The following is a 24,414-nucleotide window of genomic DNA, read 5'->3' as shown; positions in this document are numbered from 1 at the left end:
GCTCCAGAAAGACCAATCTAGAGACTTGCATCTAAGTATTTTGGGTTCGGGTTTTTTTCTTTTCTGGTCAAATCTATGTACTTAAGTGAATAATTGTCTATGGAAACTAGTTTCCTCTCCAGTTACAGTCTGAAAAGTCTGATCCTGACTGCTGAGGTGACCCTAAAGACTAGAGAACAGGATATTGTACAGCACTTCTTTGTGTATATACCTGGTTTTAGGCATTTGGCAGGCTACTGTTCTGCTTATGGAGAACCAAGAGAAACAGTTATTCCTCCATTTGCTGTTGAGCTTTCTTCCCATTCTGCTGCTTTCTACCTGGTTTAGTCTTTCCCTTTAACTTTCTCTGTTCTCTCCTATTTCCTTCCTTCAAACCTTTATATAATTTTATGTTGTTTTCTTTTCTTCTTTTTTCTTTCAGCACTTTGTATAATTCTCATTATTATTGCTAAGTCACTAAAAAGGGCTTTTTACCTGTCTTGCAGAGTCAGACTGTTTGGAGAGGTTGTCTGTGATGAGTGATTTCCAGAAACACTGACGTGATGGAGTCATGGAACAATCAATGAAGGTTAACTGTCCAGAGGTAATTAAAAACCTCTGTGTTATTTTATGACTATGAAGGCCAAGTTCCTGCCAAGGACTGTCTTGTTAAGAAGATGCCAAGTCTCAAGGAGATGGTTCAGTAGTACAAGTCATGCATTAGTAGACTGCTGAGCGGAATGTACTGGATCCTGAAAACAGACAATAGGTAATGCCTGTCTTGAAACAGAACTGGAAGGCAGTGATTCTTTGTACCCGTAAAATACTAGAGAAATGGTCTTGCAATGATTATTCAATAAACCTTTTTAGATCTGAAGATCCTAAACTGATGTTTATAAATAGGAAAAACTTGCTTCAGACAGTTTGCAGAGGCTCCTCTAAGCCACTAAAAAAAAAGTTGATTTTACAAAAGAAGCAAATACCACTCAGTCTATGAGAAAAATTATGTGCTATGCATAGTAAAAATGGAGTAAGTTGGGTTTTTTTTCTGGGTTGTTTTTGCTGTGTTTTTAAAATGCTTTTCTTAAGACTTTGAGTTCAGCTGGGTTTGCAGAAGTGCTGGTGCAGAGCTCTGCCTGACGTTTCGCTCAGCCAGTGCAATAAAGGATGAGCCGGCACTGTCAGAACTCTGCGGGTGGTTGAATATAGCAGGAAATAGATACTTCACTGAGAACCTGGAACTCAGGCTTTCATGTGAGCCATCACAAATATGGACCAAGTACCTTAGGGTGCTGATACAGGGTTTTCAGCGTGTTTCCGAAAATTTGTCGCCATTTATTGCTTGAGCTGAGTCAAAAGAAACTTATCACCATCCTTTAATCTTCTTGCAGGCTTTGAGAAGAGCTCTTAATATCCTGCTTCATGTTAGAAGTTGTCAGCACCATTGGCAAGCACTAAAGATGAACATGAAGGAGTTGTACTTTTCTGGATGTGATTAATTCTGGCACAGTACTTGTTCCCATGGCTGAGCCCTGTGTGCACTGCTGTTCTTGTCAGGTTCGTTATGTGTGTTTTCTCTTTCCAAGGTATTATGTCTTCACTGTGAAACATTCACTCAGACTCAGATTTGGCAGACAGAGTCTGAATCTAGCAGCATGCTGGTTTCCAGGAAAAAATAATTTGTTCCTTTGGAGGGAGGGAAGGGATTTGGGTTTTAAAATGCTTCATTGTATTTTATAACACAGGACTTGTTTTGCATTTCTGTATATAATATTTCTTGAGCAGTTGCTTAGGAGTGACCTTGATGATTGCTGAGTAAATTATAACATATTATGTGAAATTTCAAGTTCTGTTCCTAAATGTTAAATTCTAAAAAAGGAATAATAGCTCAGAAGTTAAGATAGTCTTAACATGACTGTTGACAAAATGAGGGTTTTTTCCCAGCCTAGAGCAGTATTTAATGAGTGGATTTTTAAAGTACATTTCACCCTCTAAGAAGTCTTGAAATTTTAACATGGCTAAGAAAACTAAGTAGAGACACAGGTATTGTGTGTAATCTCCCAGGTCATCTGAGAGAGACTTAAGAGGAAACAGAAGTGGTTTAAAGATCTTCTAAATTAGATACTATTTACAAAGATAGAAATTCATATATGGTGTTAAACTGAAGGTTCACCTAGTTCACTCCTCTGTTTCTAACTGGGGCTACACAGAAAAAAGAATCAAAGAATCTTACATTTTATTTCCCATCTCAATTTGCTAAGAAAGCACAGAGCTTGTTATGAGTATGACACAAATATGAAGAGATATTAGTATTCAATACCTGTGCTAACAGTCTGCTGTCAGATTTTCTCATGCTACATAAAGTGAACAACATAAATAGCTTCTGAATATCAATAGATTTTTACTGCTGGGACCAAAAAAGACACAATCCTAAAAACATTGACTGATCAGTGCTAACTCTTGGGGTGTTTGTATTTGCATTGCAATATAATCAAGTAATTTATAGAGAGTTGTCTTTCAGCTTCTGTAGTGCCTTAAGACAAATGCATGCTTTTCTGCAAAACCAAAATCCATCATGGCCAGGGCAGATTTGGGGTAAAATGAGGCCAGTTTAATAATGAACTTGAAGCCTGTAGGGATGTGCCTCATCAGTGTCTCCCATGGCTTCAATACATTGATCCATACTTCTCCTTTTTATTTTGGATAAAATTTATTTTGCTTTACATAATGCTGACATTCTGGGAAATTTTGCCTTCATGAAGAACCTTTAAATGATAATAATGAATAGTTAACTGTGGGCTTATGGCAGTTTAAGAAATAGAATACTCCTCCTCAAAAGCACATTTACATTAGGACTTCCTTTTTTGTTGATTCCAGCAAACTTTTGATTTAACACAGATGAAGGATACCTAGTACACGGCCCAGAAGCCTGAAATTGTGCTTACTCCTGGATTAGATCAGAAAGAGATAGGAGCAATGGTGCCCTGTCATTTAATTCTTGTCATAAGAATTAGGACTTGAGAACAACTGTCTGTTTTTGTCAGCAATATTTGCTGTTCTGAAGCTGCCACCTCAGATGCCTTTTGTATGGTGAATAATTATCACTGTTAGGCCTGAGGTGAAAGCAGTTTCACAGAAAAATAGATTGATGAGTATATTTTTATAATAGAATAATTTTGAAATGAAAGTAATTCTTCTGTTTCTTGAACGACAGTTTTATCTACTGGCGACTAAGGAATTGCATATTGCAGTAGCTCTTATTTCAATCAATTCTGTGTAAGTTGGGATACAGACTTCAAGCCAACAGGAGTGGGGTTTTAACATCATTATTAGATTATTATATTTATCAGTACGATGCATTTCTGGACTGTGTTATTCCAGTTGAATACAATCTTCTGAAAGTTAAGGGTTTGAGTATGAGTTGCTTGAAGCCACTGGAATGTGGCTTTCAGCCAGTGTATTTGCAATATAGTTACTTGTTAAGAGAAAACACTATTGTACATTTTAATCTTCTCTACAGCCAGGACTGAAGGAAGTCTCCCTCATCTTTTTTGCTCAATGAGATAATGTGGCTGATAACCTTTGTATAGTTCAGGGACTTACTTCATTGCTTTCTAATAGAGTTTCTGGAGAGTATAGATTTAGATTACAATGTCGAATGGCCATAGGGCCTCAGGGAAATATGCTCTCATTAATGGACTTGTTAATGGTTATCATTGGAGAGGCTCTAATAGTATCAGATGTAAATGTTGTCAGAGCCGTCCATCTTTATCATGCAGATATGGAGATGCATCATTAATTCACACAGAGATTCTCAGATCCTCAGAGCTGTGCACATTGATGCAGGATGATAATGTCTGAAGGAAATTAAAAGCTGTCCGTTATCAATTTAATATTTCAGATTTCTGTTTCCAATTAATATGGTCTAAGAGATAAGAGGAATTGAACCACAGCAGAGCTATGGGTCATTCAGAAGAGATCAAATGCAGATTATTTCTCTGTCAGCTCCAGCTTCATTATGCTCATTGCATTCTCTCTAATGCAAACTTATATCAGTGAAGTCTCACAGCTGAAAAGTTAAAAACATATATCCTATGCAAGCACAAAATAATGCCAGTATAAAATAGTTTACAGAATCTAGAAAAAATTTTAAACAACTTCTTGACCTTTTTTCCTGTTATTAAAGTACAATTGTGTATTTTTCCTTTATCATGATTTTGGGTATATTCATAATCCATGGAGTGCAACAAATTATAATCTGTCTCAAATTTGTAGCTTTAGACCCTCTACATTAATAACCTGTTTGATAATTCTTTGCTGGAATGTGAGAATTTGATTCCAAATATTTGATTTGGAATGTTGGGGTGGACTCAGGCTTTCTGTGGTAAACACACCAGATTATTTCTTTGTAACCCTCTGAAATATCAGTGTTTTCAGAAAAAATAAGAAATGCAATTTTTCTGTATGCAAATATAAAGGTAGGTTTTTAAAAATAGTAGCAGATTTATAACTCTATTGTCACTTGTTTTGGAAATAGTGACTAGGTGCTAAGACAGAATCAACAATTAGCTTTTCAATGGCCTGCTCTGATATCAGACTGTGTCCTACTGGATGGGTCCCCTAAATGTGAGGGAGAGGGGAGTAAAAGAGCAGATATTACAAATTATGGTGGTGATAAGTCCTCCTAAAAGGAGGACAAATATGAGTAGGTAAGTGTCACTTATGCTGAATTGTGACCAGTTGTGAAGTTGTGGATGAAAGAACTCAATTCCAAACTTGCCAAAGACAAATGGACAGACAAGATGTAAAAGAATTTGCTCCTGGAAGGCGAATGGGATATCCCTAATGAGAGACAAACCAGGTGAACAAAGGATGGAGACGTTATTTTAGATCACTGAAGAATCAAACAAACAGTGAATGAAGCATTTACATCAGACAGGGAAGTAGCTCTGACAGGAGCACAAGGAATAGGGAAAATATGAACAGCACATGACTGGAACTGGGAGGTCCAGAGATTCTCTTGAGTCTGCCTAATAATGTTCCCATGTGGGGGAAAATTTTAAGAACCACATTTTTTGCACCTGTCTCTGAAGCATAACTCAGCTACAGCATTAATCTGCTGGAAACTATAAAACTGAGAGTTTCATAGGAATTTTTGAAAACAGTAAATTGTAAGGTCCATGTCTGGAAGATGCTATCTATATCCAACTGCCATGTGTTTTTATGGCTACAGATGAAAGATTGTGGAAAGTAAGGTCTTGCAGGGCTGGAAAAGATGTAAAAATGAGTATTAACAAAGGCAGTTTACATCAGACACTCTTTTGTGCAGGACAGCAGTAAGGGAAGTCATCTGTGAAATCAGATCTTAATGCAGCTGTGGTAGAGAATTCCCACTCCGTGCTCCCAGCAGCCATGGTGGAGACACCTTGGCTGGGACTGTCCTGGCTGGGGTCAGGCAGGGGCAGGTGCCACAGTTCCACTGCTTGCTGCTGACACAGGGAGCGAGCAGAAGATAAAACACAAAGCTCTTAAGTAAGGCTTCAGTGCTTTTAGCTTCATGAGAGAGAGAAACCCTGTAAAAAGCTTTATTTCTAGCACTTCCTGCCCACACTGATGTTCACTTGAGTCTCACATAGGTTTTAAATTATTGATAAATCTATGAAATGAAGGATTCTAATTATTTATCTCCAATAAACAAGTGCAAACATCTGCTATTGGTCCAGTACTGCTATAAAATGTAATTTTATTAAATTGGTATTATAAGTCAAGAGAGTAATCAGTGCACTTTTTCCAAAATCTTACATATTCTTCTGGCACTATTCTTGTTGCAGTACACTTTGCTCATTTTTGCATCTCTAGACTAAGAAATAATGCTCACTTGCTTCTTCTCAGCTGGTTGGGCATTGGCTTTGGTAGGGGGCTGCCAAGCCTTGCAGGTTTTTGACAATGTGGAGTGTGTATTGTAAGGTCTGTAACAATTACCTGGCTTGCTGTGAAATTTTGGAGGAGTTAAACATTAGCATTATTTTAGCTCAGAGGATGTCATCTCAGAGGATGTCTCTCTTATCCCGACTGATTTGTTGTGGGTTTTGTGTTGTAGCCAGTGCAAAATACAAAAATCGCCATCTATTCATCTCAGCCTCTTTGTCACATTTGTCACCTGCTTTTAATTTCCTCCTAGGAAGTCCCTTCCTATCCCCATTGTATGGTTCTAATTTTAATAATCCCAGTCCTTCCAGAGCTCTTTCCCCAAAGAAATATTTCACTGTGCACACCACTTAGTGTGTTGATATTTCTTGTTAGTATGCAGCGTCATGTTAGCTCCTCTAGATAACCTTGATAAATTAAAAATTGGCTTATCAATATTCAATCAACCTAGCTCATTTTTCGAAATGTCTGATTTCCTTTCTGTCAGAGCTGAGCTAAAAAGGCACTGCAAAAATAAATGGAATTAAAATTGCATATTTTTCTTTGAAACAGAAATTAAAAATAAATCTTCTGTTAATGCCACCTTAAATGCATTGGTTTATCAGCAGTGAAATAACACACAGTGGCAGATATGACATAAAAAATCATTAGTTTTCAGTAGAGAGTTGATCTTTGAATACAGTGAACACCTAATCAAGGCATAATTAGGAAAATTTGGGAAAGTGGGCTTGGTCTGTTCTGTTCATTGTATAACTATTGACTCTTGCTAATTCCTCCACATATTTTTTAAAATTTATAGAGGTTTATATATTCCAGAGGGCTGGGAGGTAGGTGGAAGGAGCATCTCACGGACTTACCTTGCAGCATAATGACAGCAGCACAATTTTCCAAATCAGACCTCCCTTCATCTTGTGTTTCATTGCCTCTGCAGTTTAGACATCCTCAAACACCCTTTTGTGTTTGGACCATTGCTATTCAGTAGCTCTTTGTAGTTGTCCCACTCAGCTGCTTTCACTGCCTGGGACCAGCCCTTGTGTCTTTTGCCCATCACTTTGGTATCTGGAGTATCAGTTATTCATTTGAGGGAAATGACAATGTTGTTCCAGCTTTACACCAAAAATCTGACAGTGCATCATGTGAAAGGACAGGCTCACAGGAATTCACCAGGCCAAGCTTTGCAGAAGCCCCAGTGGTTTGGGGGGCCTGCGCTGTGATGTAATAAATAGATCTGATTGTCAGTGGGCACATGGGCAGCAGCACTGTCACTGAAGGGGTCTCACATTCCTCTCTGCTTGAGAATGGCTTCCTTTGATGTCCTGGCAGGGACCCTGAAGCTCCAGGATGTCCTGTGATATGCTCCTAAAACCACAGATGTGCTGTTTCTCGATGGCTTCTGGAAACAGTCAGCACTGTCAGTCACCAGAAGGCAAACAGAGGCCAATCTTTCATCACAATATATAGACCTCATTAATTTATATATAATGTCAACCTTGAAGGCTCTAATTCATCCATTATAGTTTCCTGGGAGTTTATCAGCTAGGTTCATTCTCTATTGTAGCAGCTGTGCTGGAAACAGCAGTTCTTTGGCTTGCTTCTGTTCTGTTCTGTGCTTAATGACCTCTAATTTTGTGGTGAAAATACATTCCTTTTTGGGGGGCTTCTTTTTGGGGTTGTTTTGTTTTGGTTTGTGTTTTTTGTGGGTGGGGGAGAGGGTTTATCTGTGTTTCCAACGTCAGAAATGCATTTTGCTGAGCTCTGCATATTGTACTAAAGTTAATCTATCTAGGTTTTACATTAAGACAGTTAAAATTATTTCATCTCTGCCAAATTAAAAAACCCAAGGTCAAGCAATTTCCCTTTGAATTAATTTATTCAAAATATTTAAACAAAATCCTGTGGGCTTAAAACCTTAAATTTAAAAGGAAAATTAAAAACCAGTATTTTAAAATTAAGTAAGATGACTTTTGATTAAACCCTGACAAGATTCAAGAGTTTTCTTTGCTTTAAAGGCTCCAGACCATTGTTGCTAATCTTAAAGGAACCAAAGAAAGTGCATCAGATAGTGTATATGCCCTACAGAGAAAAAACTACAAGGGGGAATGCAGGCAAGGAACTGCTGTTCAAACATTGTATGTCTTCAAGCTGTTGCACTTGTATATTAGATGAAAATTTGTGCGTGTTTCCCAGTGGGACTGGCAGTGCATTGTTCAATAGCGAAGAATTGTAAAGCATATACAGTATCAAAGATGCTATTTGATATCATCAAAATCTTGCTCTACTGGTTTTGCTATCATCTGTGGAGAAATGGAATCTAGGAATGACCTTATGATATGGTTTTGCATCAATAACTTTTGTACCTTGGTCCAACCACACATTCCCCCCCCGGATTAAAGCTGCCAATTTGAATTCTATGGAACAATGTCCAGTTTTGTTACCAAAACAGTGCAGAGGAGCAGTGTCATCCTGCTGCTGCTGTTGGTGTCCACCAAAAGGATTTTTAGAAGGAGGAAGAAAAAGTGTGCCCTTTTCAGAGTTCATTATCTGCACTTAGAATATCTGGTGCTCCTTTAAAGCACGAGCCCTACAAGTTTTGCACAATTAATGTGCTCAGTAGATCAGACTTCTCTGCTGTGTCTTTCCTGCAAGGGTGCACAGTTGACATCCTTGGAGATGTGCGGTTGTAACTTGTTCCATGTCCTCTGCTTGGTGTAACTAACTTACTTCCACTGCAAGAAATGTTGGGTTGTTTTTGTTGGTTTTTTTTTTTCTGTAGGGTTTGGAGTTGGATGGAATCAATGGAAACACCCAAAATGAATAACTGGTGAGAAGCAGGAGCAGCCTGGGACACTGCACAGAGGATGGAAGTCAAAGACTGCTTTAAAGGTAAACACAACTTTGTTGTTTGCATTACAGCAGATAGAAAAGAAAAAAAAACATGTATCAGCAACAGAAGCTTGAAATATGCAGCCTGGAACAGAACTGAGATTCAGATTCAGTGGGAAGGAAACTTTGGTAACCACAGTAACAGTAGGCAAATTCAGCCTTGTGAGTTATTCATCCTTGCAATAGGAATTCAGTAGAGCAGTGGTGAAATTTTTGCTTGTCCTTTGGAAAAGAAAAAACGGACCCCAAGGATGATAACGTGGAAGACAAAACTCTGAGTTTGAATTTTAATAGAAACCCAAGTTTTAATAGAGAACCCTAAGTTTCCCCATAGTCACTGTCTTGTATGTACCTGGTCAAATGGCTTTCCAAGGAAGAACTGAGAGAGTAATCTCTTTCCTTCCGTTCTGCAGTTTGTTAGCTTAGCTCTGTGAAATGCAGATTTTCATGATACTGTACTGGAAGCTGTGCTATTTATGTGTTTCCTTTTAAACAATGCTTGGATTTCATAGTAATTCACACTTTGAAGTCAGCCTTAAAATCTGCACTTTTGTTGATGTATAAGGAATGGTTTTCTGAAGTGTGGAGTAGTGGCATAGCCTGTCAAGCCCAAGAGGCTGTCAGTGGCAAGATCTACAATGAGAGAATACTCTTTCTCCTATCCTTTGCAATAATTCCTTTGGGCAGTATCAGGGTGGTGGAGGGACAGAAAAATTAGGAAAAATTCTTTTTAGCCCTCTATGCCCTGGACTTGAGTCCTGCAACTAGACTACAATAATACCTTGAAAAACAAGCTTGACCCTTGATGAGGATGCTTACTAATGAATACAAAGCCAAGTACAACTTTGGAATAAAATAAGGAAATGCCAAGTTTTGTTTAAACGCCTTTTTTTCTCATAAGTTTTCTTTTCATGGTCACAAAGATGTTGTTGCATGAAAAAGTAATTTCTGGCTAGTGGTCCAAAATGCATTGCCAGGCACATCTGGGGAAGCACTAAGGCTGCTGGGAAATGACCTGCTCACCTCTGGAGTGGGATGGCAGTGGTGTTCCTGGCCTTCTCCTGCATCTCAGGTTTCACTCTGTGTCTCTCCTTGCAAAGTCCCACTGTCCCTCAGCAGAGGCTTGCCCAGCAGGAGTGGATTTCTTGGGACAGGTTGGCAGGTCCCTGCAGCCCTGCCAGCTGGGCTGGCTGCTGCCATGCCGAGGTTGGAGAGCTCCAGTGTGCATCCTGGAACCCCTGGGGCATCCACTGGGCTGGCTCTGTGTGCACAGTCCAAGTAAACCCTAGAAAAGATAAACTTTTAAAATACTAACAGGTAAGTTATGAAAATCCTCTTTAGACAATTAAAATGCTATGCGGAAGACGGTGGCCAGCCAGTGCTAGAAAAGATTGCTGGTGACTTTTATTTTAATGTAAGAAATTTAATAACTGAAACTTCTTGCTAAGATGAGAAAAACACTTCTTTGCCTTCATGTTGTATTGTGCATATTTTTCCACTTTAAATACAAGTTTAGCCAAAAAACATGAAAAAAATCTATAATTAGCTCCAGCTTTACAAGTATAAATCCATGTGCTAGTTAGCCTTTAGAAAACAGCCATTTGTGTTAAATTCATCAAGAATTTCTCATTAAAATCTGAGCACACATGAATTAGCTTGACAGGGAAGAACTGCTGGAGCATTTGCTTGGATTTGGCTCTGTGTGTTCCAAGCCTTTGTCTTCACTGCAAGTGTTGCTGCCAGCTATTTCACCCAGCCTAGCCACAGCCTTGGAGCCCCGAGTGATTTGATTAACAGCTGATGAATTATGAGAACTTGAGCTGTGGCTTGTGGTTGAAGTCCCACTGCATTAGTACTTGGAGTCTCAGCTGAGCCTGAATATCATGCCACAGACCCCATTAGGTTGGCTTGGCTGGGCTGGAAGCCCATGTTAAAATTAAGTCTGAGGCATCTATGATTGCATGGGAGTTTCTTCATAGAAAATATAGATGTGTACAGCCTTTGCTATACTGCAATGAAAGAAAGCTGAATAAAGATGTGAGTAAGCAGCTCATCAAAAATGTTCACAAAGCTGAAACAGATTCAGCTTGAGGCAGAAGCTCTTTCATTATGGGGTGTCAGAGTAACCCTGAAACAAGATGCTGCCTTACTTTTTCCTGTTGACACTAGAAAAATCTCCCCAAAAATCTACGAGTGCTTTTTCTTCTCAAAGCACACACACAGAAAGGAGAGGTGAAGGTGATGAAGGAGAATGCTAAAATATGAATAGAAGTATAATTATAGCAGCCACTATTCTGTTAAACAGAGTTCTCTGTATTACCATAGATTTCGAAGCTCTCTTCAGGAGCTGCAATGCAAAGACTAATTTATTGTTAGCTTTGTTGTAAAATGCTTTAGATAATGAGTTTAATTATTTGATTAACTGAGTTGTCTTCATATTGACTCATCCAAAATTTGGGTAGTGAACTGCCTACTATGTTTGTCAGTTTGTCTTCATGAGAAATTCAGTTATATTTTAGAGAAGTGTGAAAAGAGTTAAAACCCTTATGGAACAAATACCCTATGCCATGTATCTTTCACCTGGTTAAATTTCCTTAGCATTGGCTAATACACATTACTCTGCATACATTCCTCTAAAAATTAAATAAATTGTTTGAGGCTTTATTATTACTCCCTGATTCATTATCACCCAGGCTGGGCTTGATCAAACCACAAGTGATGGGCAGGATAAGCGAGAAAGGAAGATATGCACAAAAAAAGAAATTATGGTATTGCCAGAAATGCCTTAAAAATGCTCGTTGGAACACATAGAAATAAATTATGTTACAAAGAATATTTTGCCTCCCAACCTGTGGATATTGCATTAAGCTCCTACTTTGTTTCCAAGTCTATTTATAGTTGCTAGATTATGTGAAATCCTTCTGAAATTGTTTAGTACCCATGGTTACCAAACACATTCCACAAACTAACACAATTCTAATGCTGTGATATATCAGCAAGTTTTTTCTCTTTTCCTAGCAGTAGATTTCTGGTACCTCAGAGGTATAGATGATAATAAAACCCAAAAATATTTCCTGCATTTGCAGTAAGCTGTATTTAATGTTAGTGTTTCTGCATGGCTTTACTTTCAGCATGGTATTGTGGCACCTTGGAAGCATAAGTAGCCTTGGCCTGCCTTGTATTCCAATGAAATGTGTCAGTCCTTAGGACATGCCATTTCTAAAGAGATGACAGCTGAAAAGCCTTCATGCCTAAATCTAAACAGCACCTAAACCATATAAAACTTCCTTTTTACTGTCCTTTTCTGTTGCAAATGTAAACAGACAGCAGCAAGTGTTGCAGCTGCAATAATTCTAGTGCCAGAGGTCCTGTGATATTTTCTTATGGTGGTAGGATTCACACATTTTTTAGTGTTTTGTTCTTTTCATCTGATGATTCAGGAAACGTGTGAAATTGAGGCAGGGTTGCTGTGTCTTACGGGTTCTCTGTGATGTAAATATAGGACTATTCACCAAAGACTTTTCCAGCTATGAATGATACCCTGGGAAGGGAAGAAAGCTTGCACAATTGACATGATACAATGAAACTAAAGCTATTTCTCATTCCTGTCATTTTTTCCTCCTTTTTTAATGCATTAAGCCATTCTTTGCTTTTAATTTTGTTCCTCTCCCATTTGACACCTCTGATATACATCTCACATACAAGAATTGTGTGATGCCAATGAGCTATAACAGAAAAGAATGATAATATTTACAAACTGTCTTATTTCCTCCTTTGCTGTTTTCCTCTAAGGATCCCTTCGTGGCCCTACGTAGGTATCTAACCAAATCAAGTAGCAAAAGCCCACATGACACTCGTATGTGCTGCAATTAGCAGGTACGGGCTGATTGCCATCAGAAGTGGGTAATGTTTCGGCACTAATGGGCCATTACAAGGAGAGGGCATTACAGTCTCGGCACCTCTTTGGTGCAATAATGTCATCCTGGGCGTTTTCTGCTTTTCTTGCTGACAACAGCTTGAAATAGAATCGCAGCTAAACCAGGTAATCCAGCCGATTGAAATCTGCTCACGAAGGAAAAGCAGTTGGGAAAAGGAAGCATTTGGAGTAGTGTAAGTATTTCAGAGTATGTTAAATCATTTAAGGCTTGTATAGTTTCTCACTCCACTCATGCTACTTGTTTGTTAAATAAAAGCTTACAGGAATCCATTCAATTCACAGGAGAGCTACAAAGCTGATGTTTGTATCCATTGCTGTGAACTGTTTATTATATTGTTGCAATTCATCTCCTTCAGATCTGTGTGTTCGCTGATCCGCACAATAGTTGGAAACACATGTGAAATGCCGATTGCTCGGTAGATTTTGGAAGGGGAGGAAGTAAACTGTTCTCATGGAGCTTTATTTGTGGAACATAGATCATGGCTGCATTTTATCATTCTCTCACAAGCAGTACACAGGGATTGGTAGGTGCAGTGGTTTTATTTTTCAGTGGATAAAAGAAATTGTGTTCTATTCAGTGCTGCCATTAGTGACTGGAGAGTGAAGTAGGCAGGGAGGGGATCATTGCTGCTTCTGGCCCTGGCCTGGCTGTTTTCACAGCCTGCCAGATGCTGAGCCTCACCTGCAGCAGCAGCAGCAGCTCCTGCTCCACCTTGCAGCCTGGGGCTGGGACCCAGGGCAGTTATTCTGCAAGGGCTTGTGCAGAGAGCCTTCCCGTCAGGGGATGACTAAACTAAGACCCACTACGTGAGTTGCTTAGGAAGGCAGAGACTGTTTATGTCCTGCGAAACACATTATACCTGGGATAAAGAGACTTTTCCCTACTCTTTTTAGCCTGCCTCTGAAGTTTAAACAAACTTGGCCTAGTTAGACCATGGAAAGTCTGCCTGTGGGAGGAAGATATCAGATATCTTGAGATACAGGATGCCAAGAGCTGTGAGCCTCACTCTTCATTTTATTCCTGCCTTGGGAACAGCCCATGCAAGCAGACCAAGAGCTGGCAGTGTGGAATGACTAAGCAGAAAAAAGGCAGCTGCTCAGAAAATCAAAATTCCTATGTGGCTGCACTGCATTCCTCACCCAGCCATGGAGGAGCTCTAATGTGAGAAACGTGAAGCCCTAATTGAGGAATTAGCACCCAGTAAGGCCAGCAAAGGATCTGTGGCCAGGGTGTGATGGGCTGCTGGAGGCAGGAGGGGCTGGCTCCCTCCCCTCTTCCCCAGCTGCAATTGCTCTTTGCTAAGAGCTCCTCGTTAAGGCCCCTTCCTTCATGAACTCCAAGTTATCCAAAACCGGGATGTGTTTGCTCAAATGCTCAGAATCTGTAAATCCAGGGCCACACTGAGGTGACAGTATTTGTGATCTGAGCCTCAGAATACTGTAGACAATGTGATCTCAGCATCTGCTGTGTGAGATGATTGGTGTGTCTTGGCTGTGTGTCTGGTGTTAGGCTGAGCAGAAAGATGAACACACTGTGCAGATTAAGGTTAAGCCAAGAACAACATTTCCGTGAATGCCGCTGGAAGTGAGTTTGTCCACAGCATGATCTTGCAAATGTGATATCTCCCCGTGAAACATTTACTCTCTTTCTTCCAGATATTCTAGAGTTCCATGTAGTTTTGTTTCTTTTGTGATTTTTGAGGAAAAATATCTACCACTGTGTTTACAGCCTCTAGACACTATTCTAAATGTCACCATCACTGAGCCATGTGAGATCACCCCCATTGTGCACTTACAGGGCCAGACTCTCTTATCGAGCATTATTGGATCTGTTTGCCTAAAATTTGGCACTACATCAAGTCTGATTAAACCTATACCTACAATCACAGAGCAGTAGAAGGAACAGCAGGAAAAACAGATACTTGGGAAAACAGATAGTTCATTGGAAGAGAAGTGAATGATGCCCACTTTGAACATGAGGTATTTGATTTATAGTGATTTATGGTTTAAAATCCATGTGCTTTCAATGCTATTTGCAAATGGAAATAATAGTTGTTGATATGGAAGGCCTTTCTGTGGACTCTCAGTTGTGCTCTTAGAACAGCAGGATCACAACAAAAGTGATCACATGAAACATTTCTTTAATTATAAGTTTTAATTGTAAGAGTTTTTTTAATGTCACTTTCTCTTTTGTGAATTGGGGCTGACTGTGTTCAGCCACTCATGAAGGCCAGCACACTTTCAAGTAATTTACCAGAATTTTGAAGACAAACATATTGGAGTCTCAGTTGACTTCCTTTTGCCTTGGCACAAACAGTGAGGTAACTGTGATTGAATAATTGAATATTTTAGCTTCAGATTTCCCTGAAGATTTCAGATTTCCCTTCCTACAAAAGGAAGAACACCTATCTTACTGTGATCCTAGAAATTCTTAAAACCATTCTAGAGACACTTGTGCTCAGATGTAATCTCTACTGTGTAACTGAGTTTTTGTGAATTACTTGCAAACCTCTCTGAAGCTCTTGACTCTCTTTTCTTATTTTCTGTTGTGATTATTCTTCCTCCCTCTTTCTCTTCTCTTTTTTTTCTTTTTTGTTCCCCTGCCAATGCAAAGTACATTTTAAAGTCATATATTCCAGATATGTACTGGGGAAGATGGATCCTAAAATACTCATTTAAATTCGCTCTCTACATTTTTACAGGGCTCACTGCAAATGCTGTGTACAACAAAAGAGACTTTGCATCAGCTCTAACAGATTTCAGCTTGAGCAAACATTGTATTTTCCAGTAAAATGCTGTGTCTCCATCCTCTTTTTTTCCCCTCATTCTTTAGTCTCTCAATTTATTTTTTTAAGTTTTTGGGTTTTTTTTAAATCTGGATGCTCTTTGCTTATCTTTTCTCCCTATTTTATTTTTTCCGAAGTGGGATTTGATCCCAGTAGGGCTGGGGTTCAAGCTGATATTTTAGGAGCAGAATATGACTGAACAGCTCATTAACTTACAGTGAGTATATTTATCTCTTATTAAATACTCCCATTTTCAAAGTGAAAATGTTAGTTTCACTTTAGAAGATGCTGTTCACATTTATGTAACTTTATTGTTTAATAAAAAAAAAAACCTAGAAACTTGCTTTTTTCATACTTGACAGTATGAACAGCAGTTTCACACAGTAAATCATACTGCATAATACTGCAGTTTCACACTATAAATCTGTAAACCATAAATTATAAATAGAGCCTATAGCTACGTGTCTGTGTGCCATTACCACATTTTTCTAAGATTTTCCTACTAAAGTTTAACTCTTTTAGAGTTTCTGCTGCAGGTACTGCAGGTTGGTGATGGTTTGGTAGCAGACTCTTTTCTTTCTGGAGTGAAGCAGTGAGGTGCCGCACTCAGGGGCCGAAGCAGAGCTGTACAAGTGGCTGTGCTCACACAAGGGGTAACAATGGTCTGTGCATGCTGATCTTGGCCTGGCCTGCTGCCCTTGCAGGGGTCACTCAGTTATTTCATTTCTGCCTTTCGCAGGATTGCCAGTCCAAGGACTGTGCAGGCCATTCCGCTACGAGGGTCAAACGCTGACCACGTCCATGAAGTCTTGCAGCCTCTGAGTGGGCTGAGCATGACCTTCAATATCACCAGCAAACTATGTGAGCTCCTCCCAGAGCAGAAGTGATTTGCTTTCCAGCCAAGAAAATGCAAGGTTGCTTAATTTGAAATAAGCAGGAGGTGTTCTTTTGGCTTTAATGGCAGTGCATTTCACCACTTACATTTTACAGCTTTTGAAATCAGAAAAAAAGACAAAGACTAAAAATTTTACTTAATTTTTTTGCTAAAGCTGTCTCTCAGGCATGATTGACCAGTAGGTATCTCTTGGAAGGATGGTGGATGCAGGTGCACTGCAGATTTGTGCCTCAGTCTTTAGTGCTGTCTGCCAATAGTTTCATTTTCATTTTTTCCAAGTTAATTTCTTTTTCTGCAAATGTCCTCTTTTCTTTTCGAAGCTTGTTGCAGTAAGAAGGCTTTCCTTTAACTATAGTGAGCTATTATATAGTTTCTAATGAGTCTGAAAGGCATCACCGTATCAGAGGCTGCCTGCAAAAGGTCAGGCAAGGGTTGAACTGGTTCCTCTTTAAGACTTCAGGAGATTATATGCTGTTGTAGAAGCCCACTGTGCAATTACTTCACTTCCATTGTCACAGATGGCTACTGAAATCATTCTGTCTGATAGTGTTCGATGAAGCATTTAACATTTTGAATCACAGTGGACTAATACAATTCAGAATGAATCTTGAATATTTTAACTGGATTAAATGTCTGAGAAACTTTTTGTCTCAATGTGCCACACTTTTCTACTTTAAGAAAACCTCAGGCACTTTAAAGCTATGGTATTAAAAATGCTATTTGCTGCTGAAGATGCTATAGAATGATGAAAAGAATCCCACCTTTCCTTGCTGGCTCTGGCTGTTCCTTTCTCATCATAAAGTATATATTAGCTCTTTCAGACAGCTGAACAGTCCCATTGTCCTGGGCACAGAAAAGCATAAAATCACTGGCAATCACTTTGCCATTGTGTTTGGAGATTAAAGGACAGGACCTGACAAATGAGGCAGACCTTGAATCAGAAGAAGAGGTAGCATCAGATAATACAGCTAAACAGTATGTCTAGCACAGATTAGCTTTGAACGAATTCTCGGCCAGTCATTCCTCTGGCAACCTATTTGCCAAAGAAAGGTCCTGATTTATCTTTCAGGTAGTATTGATCTTTATTTCTAATTCTGAATATTATTTTTTTATTCAGTTTTAATTAAGATTTGTGATGGTCTTGTAAACTTCCAGGAATGCTCAAAGAGCACTCATAATCCAGAATACAGCACTCATAATCCAGAGAATTATCTGAATGCTTATTTCTGTGCTTGTTCTCCTTACTCCCATCTTGCCACCCTCATCCTGACAGCACATATTTGTATCAGTATCAATTTTCTAATGTAAAAAGCAGTGTACAAGGATTTGTGGGAAGGTCTTGGGATGACTCAACTCTTGGCTGCTGTCTCAGCAGCAGAAGGCTGTGGTTTCCATTTCCACCTCATGTACTAGGCTCACACCCAACGCTTGGCACTGTCTTTTGGTGACAGGGGGTGTTTCACTGAGGAAGATGTCATCCTGAACATGACACGATGAACTCGGAGCTATTGTTTCTCCATCTGGAAATGAAAACCCCAAGGAATACTTCAGACAGTGCGGGAGCTTAGCTTAGGGCATGGCCAAACATTCCCAAAATCATTGCTGTGGCAATTCATATGTGAGATGTTCAGGACACGATGTTTCTGCCTGGAGAGTTTTTGCAGCATCGCTGTCTATATTGTTTTCATCAGTGCACAGCATCTGTTGTGCCATTTGTAAAACACTCAGATTTCCTTTAGCACAGCAGAACTTTTTCTTCTGTGCAAGTGGCAGGAGCTGTAACAAGTCAGCTTTGCTGCTGCCTCTTCTTCCCACCTCTGGAGAGGTGTATCCTTCCTGTGGCTGCAGGGAGAAAGTCAGGTGTAGAAGTCAGTGTGTGACACCACTGGAGCACTTAAATGCCAAGGGAAATACTGGAGCTGATTGCAGATTTTTCAGTGATACGGAGACAGAAGTTCTTTAATTATGGTGCATGATGGAGGCTGGAACAAGGGGCCAGCACTGACAGTTTAGAAGTATCTTTAGTAAAGGAGATTGATGCACCTGGGGAAAATGGAACATTTTTGGCTCATTACGATATTCTGTTTTCAATCTGAATTAAAAAAAAAATTATCTTCTATTATCTGTGTCTGACTCCCCGTTACCCCAGCTTTTCTGCACTACTCTGTAATCTTACTACCGATTTCTGCTTGTTTTCTTCCTCCACTCATCAGAGAAAGAAAAAAGGAAATAAATCTTTCAGTACTTTCTTCTTTTTCCTTTGGTTAAAAACATGGGAAATGGTTGTGTGAGAACAGTGATAATAGCCAAGGACCAGACTTGAGCCCTGTGTTTTCATGCTTTTCCAGGGAACATGGTGATGATTATGAACTGTTGCAGTCACAGCCCATTAATGAGTTTGTTCTCATACAGAGAGCTGATAGCAGATTTCAGATAGATTTGGGGTTAAACACACACAAAGAAAATGCTTCTGTTTGTTCAGTTCTCTTTAGGCTGGATGCCACACTGTGAAGCACCAGCCTTGCTGCTATCAGTGGTGAACCGCCCTCCCTTCACCACAAATCTAATCTTAAAGAGCAATTAAAAATACACTGTAAAAGTATCTTGTGATGTCCTATTATCCCTAGGCAGGGGACACCAGGATCCTGCCAAGGACTCCATCATGTTCTAAATCCCCTGATACTCACAACCTCTCTGTGGTCACTTTTGGAGAGCTGAATCTCCCTCTCTGTCTGAGCTCACAAATAACTCTTGATGGAATTTGGTGGAAAAGCAGTTCTGAAAAGTATTTAAAAGTGAGAATAAATGTATTGCTCGGTACCATGACAAATACCTTCCATCTTTTTGGTGGTATGAATGTGCAAGTAAATTGGTTTGTAATTCTCATGACACAAAACTAAGCTGAAAATTGTAAATAAAATTTGTTTTGCAGATCCCAGAAATAAGAGAGCATACAAGAGAGTCTGATACGTGAGCAAAGTTGCCTATAAAACAGACGCCTCTCAGGGAATTTAAGGAGTTTTCTTCTTTAACAAAAAAATGGCAGTTAGATGCTCTGCCAAACTTTTAGTGGCTTAAAGCTCCAAGATCTCTACAGAAATCTGGAAAGGAGCCATTTTGGAACATGATTTTTATCAACAGGGATTAGAAGGAATGATCAAAACAAATCTGAAGTTTTAATAAACAATCCAGTTTCCATCTTCACTGCTATGATTCCTATTTCCCTCTTATGCAGGTAGTAGTAAATTGCAGGTAGCAGGTGGGACTCTTGTTCTTCATCAGACTTTAATATCATTCATATATATTTAAAATTTATAACAGGTCTCATGAATTCAAATGAGACGTCACAGTCCACAGATGAAACTGCAATAACAGTTATACAGATTTTAGAAAATAGCCAACCCCAGGTGTTGACTGATGAATATTTATAAACATCAGACATCAAGGAAGCAAAATACAATTTAGACCTGATCCTATTCCCAGTAAAATGGATAAAAATCACCCAATACTAGAAACACTCCTTTAAAAGACATCTGAGAAAAAAGCAACAATTTTTCCCCATTTCCAGGCATATCCCCAAATATAGGGTGGGGCAGAGGGATCATAAAATAAAAATGTGTTTTGCTTTTTTTACTTCTTGAGATGGTTATTATTTTTCCTCAATTTGGAATATATTCTTCTCTAAATGCATGTAAGCAAAACTATTTTTTGCATACAAAATTTTTAATTGTGTCGCAATGTTTGAGTTTAAGCATATATTCTTTGCATGATAAATTTCATGAATAAAAGCAATCTCTGTGACACCTGTGAAAGGAAATACATACGTAAAACAATTTAATGTCAGTAAAGATTTTAGTTATAGAGCTGGAATACAGCCAAATGGATTTTTCTCACTTAAAAAAAACCCATTCATTCAAACTGGGGATGTTTCTATTCCAAAAAATTCTATTTGGAGTGTTGTAGGGAAGGAAGAAATAAAACCCAAGTCTGGAACTGAAATGAGATAGATACAAATACCTGGTAAAGTATGAGCTCTAGGTCAGATTCTGACTTTATTTGCACCTTTGTACATACTTGGATATTTCCATTAGGTAACATTGTTAAAGATTTAATTCATGGCACTGAGACCAGGGTCATACACATGAATGCCTGACAAAACAGAAGAGACAGTTTGACAGATCAGGAAAATAAGACCAAACCTGGACTTTATATAGAACTTAGATTTTTACTCTTCCCTCAATTCTACATTTTCCTCCTGAAAACAAAACTCCATGAACCAGGGAGACAGTCAAAAGGGGAGAGAAAATGCTCGTGACAATCAAAAAATAATGTAAATAAATGTTCAGGAAACATTATCAATTGCTTAGAAAGACCCAAATCTGTTCTTTTTTTTCTAGTGACTAAGGATGACAGGGGAAGTCGTGCATTCTATTCCATTTCCGAGGAGTCTGACATTGCCCTACACTGCCAGGTAAGGATTTGCCTCATGGCAATCAGGCTGGGAAGTCTTTGCTGTGTTCCAGCCTAAGGAAATGTACTGAATTGCAGGATACTGTACACAAGCGCAGTAGCCAGCGAGAGTGAAAAATAGTAGCTTCTCATCTGTTTATTTCAACGTGACAGTTCTCTGGCACTGGAGAACAAGAAAAGTTGATTTCATGAGGTGAGAGGAGCAGAGCTATGCACTCAGAGCTTTTTATGTGTTCAGTAGCCTTTAGCTTTCTAATTTGTGTCAACTTCCAAAACTGGCTACAGTTCCAGGAACAATATTACTTGAATAAAACACATCAATACAAGGAAAATTTTTTTGCAAATATGGCAGAAGTGACACCTCTGTGTTTTGTCTTGTCCACCACAGTGGCTTGTCTTGAGCACTTAATATATGAGAGTTTTTTAGTAGGCTTTATGTATTTGTGATGAAGTCTTTGAATCCCAGAAGATTTACAGAAAACACTTAAGGATGTTATTCCATTAGTGTTCCATTTAAAATATTTCACACTTAATTAGGTAACAGAAACAATATCAGACTTTGGTGTTTAAATTTTAATCTGGGTATAGTCACAGTGAGAAACTAACTCTTTGATGGAAAAAGAATTATCTTGGGAGTTATTTGTCATACACAATAGGGCCAAAAATAATTGTTAAAGTTCTGGTTTAAAGGAAATACAAGAGGACATAAATAAAAATTCTTTCATGTGCAGGATCAAATGAGAACATTAAAGTAGGCTGCCCATCTGGCTATCTTGTAGGCAATTTTGCATTTTCGTTCATTTAATTTCATTACCTTTATTTTTAACACAGAATAAAGTCCTTTTGCTGAGCTTAGTGTTGCATGTGAAGGGGGAAATGTCCAGGTGACACATGACAAATGTCATTACTTTATTCACTGCAACTGTGTAAGGAAGGGCAACCAGTTTTCCTCACGTGGTGTCCAGGCTAAAATCAGGTACAGGCAGCTTGAGGTCGATGCCACACTTGAGAAGGGACTGATGTCGGTGGGAACAAGTGGCATAGGGGAATAGAGGAGTTAGATGGCTGCTTGCATCCTGAGACCATGAGAGAGCCTCATCTGTCTCTGGATATCAAGGTAAAAACAGGCAGTGGCAAACACCGTGGGGCATCTTTACATCACCAGGGAATGTACTTTGTATCTGCTTAGTCACTGGAGCCGCTAGCAGAAGTCTGCAATATCTAGGGAAACAGCTTAGTGCATATTAATTTCTTGGAATCGCCCAAATTAAAGCAGAAAGTACAGTCAGCTTTCTATAGACTCAAACAATTAAGGCAAATTTAAACAGATTAAACACATCTGTCTGTACTTAAGAAGAAAAGGATTAGGACTGAAATGTAACAACATAACCCTTGTTCGGCTGTATGTCAGGCACAGTTTGGAGCTCTGTGCTGCATAATGATTAAAATTCATACAGAAGTATTGCTAGGAGAGGGAAGACATTTCAATTCATATCTTCTAATTAATTAACAACTAAGTATGACATAAAGACAGCATAAGAGAAGGAAAGGCTCTGAGTCATCTGATACCCTCGCACTTTGTTGCCATGAGGAGCACCATCTTTAGTTACAGTTTCATGACTCTGCACTGCTCGAGTTGAAAATTCAATGTGCAATACTTGTATGGAACCTAGTGAAATTTGACTCCCAAAATGAAATGGAAATGACAGAATGTGTGCCACATTCAGATGAGCAACTCAGATGTCAAACAGTCTTTCAGAGAGACCACAATGTTCTGTGTAAAAATCTATTTGAAATGTACCAGGAGTACATTTAATCAAAACAGCAGTGCTGGAGACTGCTATGTGCTCTAGCCACAGAGCAGGGATGTGCTGATGAAGACAAGCTTTGCACTGTCCCCAGCAACGTGCTTTGACACTCAACTGCCAAAGTGGATCTGGAATAAATTTCCTTGCAGCAGCAGTATGACTGCGTTTGAGGGAACATCGGTGAGGGCAGGACAGCAAGTGTGGCTGTTTCGTGAATTGCCTGTATTGTTGAGGTTAGAAAGCACGGTGTGATGTGGACGTGAGAAATCAAAGTATTAGCAAGCAAGGGAGAAATCCCAGTTTTTTCTCACTCTGTCACCAAACCTGGTAGTAATGATATTAAATTTAACATACTCATGGCAGAGAAGCAGGTCGCACAGACATTAATGCCTTGTCAGCCCCGTTGCTGCTGCCCGGGCAGGTGCGTACCGCTGGTTTCTCCCGCTGTCAGCACAGCGGCTCTTCCAGCCGGGAGCGGCCCTGGCATCGCCCAGCCCCCTACACCAGCAGCCTGCGGGAGCCGCCAGGGCGCGGCTTCCAGCTCCGGGAGGGGATTGCGGTGCCCGGGGTGGCGGATGGCAGAGCGGGCTGCGGTGCCCGGGGTGGCGGATGGCAGAGCGGGCTGCGGTGCCCGGGGTGGCGGATGGCAGAGCGGGCTGCGGCACCGGGGGCTGCGGAGCCGCCGCTCTGCGCTCCCCGAGCCGCCGCTCTGCGCTCCCCGAGCCGCTCCCGAGCCGCCGCTCTGCGCTCCCCGAGCCGCTCCCGAGCCGCTGCTCTGCGCTCCCCCTCGCGGCCGCGACCCCGCCGGCCCCGCTCCGGGACAGCCCGCCCTCCGTGCGCCTCCTTCTCCCCAAGGAACAGCACAGCTTCTCTCCCAGCCCGCTTTCCCCCGGCCCTGCCTGACGGCAGCAGCAGGAGGCACGGAGGAAATCCAGCCGGTGCTTAGCGCAGCTCAAATGCAGAACCTCGCCCTAACCAGAGGGCTGAATAAACGCTCTGAAGAGCTCAATTATCGCCCGGTCACGTTCTGGGGATGCTCCAGCTTCAGCCCAGCAGATCAGCTGTACTTCCCTTTCCCCCTCATCTTCCACCACTGTAGACTCGTACTTTAGGATGTCTGCTAAGTGTTTTGACGACATTGATCGGTTTTGATCACATCTGTGTTAATCTGTTCTTCCAGCACCTTAACAGGCACACAGAAGAAATTTCAGACCATTACCGCGTTGGATTTTGGAAGCATGTAAAAAGTGCAGCGAATCCAAGAGCGTTGTGAGAAGTGTGGTAAAAAAGTTTGCTGTCAAAACCTTAATCTGATCAAGTAGTCGTTACTTTGTACATTATTTAGCTATATATTCAAATTCAAAGGGCAATTAGATATTTTTGGGTAAAACAAAACAAAAACGCCTCATAAGCTAGCATATCAGAAATTCCTGTTAATTAATTCCTGTTAATTCCTATTAGTATGTATTCCTGTCTGTACTTTTGGTTGTCAACGGGAAACTTTAAGATAATTTGATTTAAAGGGGGAAAAGCGATAGATGTGTAATTTTTGTGTTTCATATTAAAGGCCAGGAATTAAAGGCATACCAGGAAAGCATGGCATCCTGCAAAAGCCTATGGGAAGATAGAGAGGGGAAAATTACAGAAGACTATGGGCCATACCTGAAGACAGTATATGTGAAGAAACAGTGGAAAATAAAGGCAAGTCAAAGAAAAACACTAAAAATG

At 40.0% G+C, this 24,414-nt stretch overlaps 1 long non-coding RNA gene across 3 annotated transcripts; it reads left to right on the top strand.

Annotated features, from left to right (window-relative positions):
* Window positions 1-614: 614 nt before the first annotated feature.
* On the top strand, window positions 615-24,387 carry LOC119702506. 3 transcript variants are annotated; one of them, XR_005257373.1, is made up of 6 exons: window positions 615-748; window positions 1,371-1,536; window positions 8,681-8,790; window positions 20,806-20,879; window positions 23,867-23,967; window positions 24,254-24,387. It is a non-coding gene; the product is annotated as an uncharacterized LOC119702506 (long non-coding RNA). The 3 variants fall into 3 exon arrangements; XR_005257372.1 differs by lacking the exon at window positions 615-748 and adding an exon at window positions 825-1,233; XR_005257371.1 differs by lacking the exon at window positions 615-748 and having other exon boundaries at window positions 825-1,536.
* Window positions 24,388-24,414: the final 27 nt, after the last annotated feature.

Source organism: Motacilla alba, chromosome 6, assembly GCF_015832195.1.
Source record: "Motacilla alba alba isolate MOTALB_02 chromosome 6, Motacilla_alba_V1.0_pri, whole genome shotgun sequence".
NCBI lineage: Eukaryota > Metazoa > Chordata > Aves > Passeriformes > Motacillidae > Motacilla > Motacilla alba.
This window is presented reverse-complemented; position numbering and strand designations above follow the sequence as displayed.